Below are 2242 nucleotides of genomic sequence, written 5' to 3' on the forward strand. Positions count from 1 at the left end.
AGCCCCCCCCCCCCCCCACCACCCCCACAGACAGATGTTAGAAACATTACGAAACACGGCCAACAATAAAAAAGAGCCGGAGTAAGTTTTCCAACAGTGCAAACAAAAGAATGTTTTAATGGTGCTGCTTTAAGAGGAAAAATGTTGGACTGCTGGAGAAATTCAATTACAGTGTGATTGAGTGTTGACATTTCTGAGGCCGTAAGACAGGAAATTCATTAAAAGCAGCAGAGCAGCCTGGGAGGGAAACTCCAGCGGCTGTAAAAGAATCCGCCGGTCCGAGGTGATTATAGAACGGATCGTTGCTCGGGTCAGCACCGCCGCTCCCCGCTCAGCCAATCCTGGATATGCAGAGGCTCCAGAACCACCGCGCTCCGCTGTATTGATTGAAAATAATCCACTTGGGACTCAGACTCACATCTGCACTCAGGGAGGAGGTGGTGGAGGGGGTGGGAGTGTTTCAGGAATAATGTGAGGCATTGATTCTGACACGCATGCTATTGTAATAAGCTAATCTGGGAAAGAAACAGTCATGAAATGCAGCAGAACAAGACGGCCATTTGTAAGCAATTTATGACGGCGGCTAATCATTACAGCGAGGTTAGGTCAACTGCTACGGGACGGCGAGAACCAGCCGCGTGGCTTTTTCTTCCTGCTGCACTGAATCAGGTTGCAGTTTTTTCTTCCCACAAACAGGATCTTTGACATTTTCTGGGTTTATCAGGAGAGAATTTGTTCTTCTGTTTCCAGGAAATGATTTGTTTAAAGAACGCATCAGATGAACGCGGGAGGAGCGTTTGTGATGAAACCAAGCAGGAACCTCCGCTGAAGAGGCTTAAACCTGTGTCCTCTCCAGCAGCCAGCAGGGGGCGACTTAAACCTGCGTCCTCTCTAGCAGCCAGCAGGGGGCGACTTAAACCTGCGTCCTCTCCAGCAGCCAGCAGGGGGCGCCTTAAACCTGCGTCCTCTCTAGCAGCCAGCAGGGGGCGCCTTAAACCTGCGTCCTCTCTAGCAGCCAGCAGGCACTAAGAATAAATTAAGCAAAATTTCTATCAGTAATTATGGCCCTACAAAATCCTGTTATGAGCCGCTTGCCAAGCGTGTCAACTGAAATTTGATTTATAAAAAGCTAAAATACTTCACAGCTTCTATTAGTGAGGGAATGCTAAATAGGTATTTCACCTAGCCATGGTAAACTCTGGGCCACCTCTTACTTAATGAAATACTGTATTTTGTATTAAGCTCCATCACGGTCTGAGGAGATTTTCATATTCAATGGCACTTTTGCAAAAAACCAATTAAGCATTAGTCACATGTACTCACTAGATGTGACGAAAAGTGGGGCCACATAATTTAGGAATAGCCTTTGGTTGGGTTTTTTAAAAATCCTATCAACAGCAGAAAGGAAGTGTTTTAGAATGTTTCTGCAATAACTTTCAGGACGAACCTCGAGAATTTGCTGTGCACGGAGTTCTTTCTCCATACGAATTTGCTGAATGCGCTTGATCTTCTCCTGGTAAAAGGATGAGGGCAAGATCAAATAAATTAACTGTTAAGTCATGCATGTTATAGAGTGGCGGGGGTGGGGTGAAGAAGTACAGTGGGTCTATGCAGATGAGGAAGGTGCAGCATTTTGAAGGATGGCAACTTCCTTGTAGAATTTTCAAAAGCAGTTATGTGCTTTAAACCTTTTCACCTTGGAGCACACAAACCCTGAATATGAACAGAGCAGCTGCAGACAGTTTTGCACAGAAAATTAAACAATGCACGCAAGGAATAATCCTTACTTGCTGTTTAAGAATCTTCATCTGCTCCCTCTTTTTCCGCCTTTCCTCTGCAGCCATTATCGCTGGAAGACACAAACAAATTAGGCTTGTGCACAGTGTAATGACGCAGTGTTAAAGAAGAGACTGACTAGACAGCAGCTGTTTACCTTGTTGCTTCTTTGCTTCCTTGGCTGCTTGCGCCATGGCCTGCTTCTCAAGTTTTCTCATCATTTTGATCTGAGCAGCCTGACGAGCTATTTCTGCAAAATGATATGTGTTACTGAAAACCCACATCCTATTGAGTTAAAAACTTTAATGATAAACTGACCCATAGATACGCTGACACTTCTCCAAATCCCTGTCAACAGCCTCCAGAGGAAGTGCCCGGAGTTTTTGCAACAAGCTACTGTTTCTATGTGCAATAGCAGCAATATGACCTATTAAGAAACCAACACTGGTGTCTCTTCCAAGATAGT

The 2242-nt window shown here is 45.0% G+C and overlaps 1 long non-coding RNA gene across 1 annotated transcript; it reads right to left on the minus strand.

Moving 5' to 3' along the window:
• Window positions 1-1446: 1446 nt before the first annotated feature.
• Window positions 1447-2028, minus strand: LOC123957126. The gene is made up of 3 exons (XR_006821739.1): window positions 1934-2028; window positions 1788-1849; window positions 1447-1513 (listed from the first exon to the last, which is right to left on the minus strand). It is a non-coding gene; the product is annotated as an uncharacterized LOC123957126 (long non-coding RNA).
• Window positions 2029-2242: the final 214 nt, after the last annotated feature.

This window comes from Micropterus dolomieu, linkage group LG19 (assembly GCF_021292245.1).
Source record: "Micropterus dolomieu isolate WLL.071019.BEF.003 ecotype Adirondacks linkage group LG19, ASM2129224v1, whole genome shotgun sequence".
Lineage (NCBI taxonomy): Eukaryota > Metazoa > Chordata > Actinopteri > Centrarchiformes > Centrarchidae > Micropterus > Micropterus dolomieu.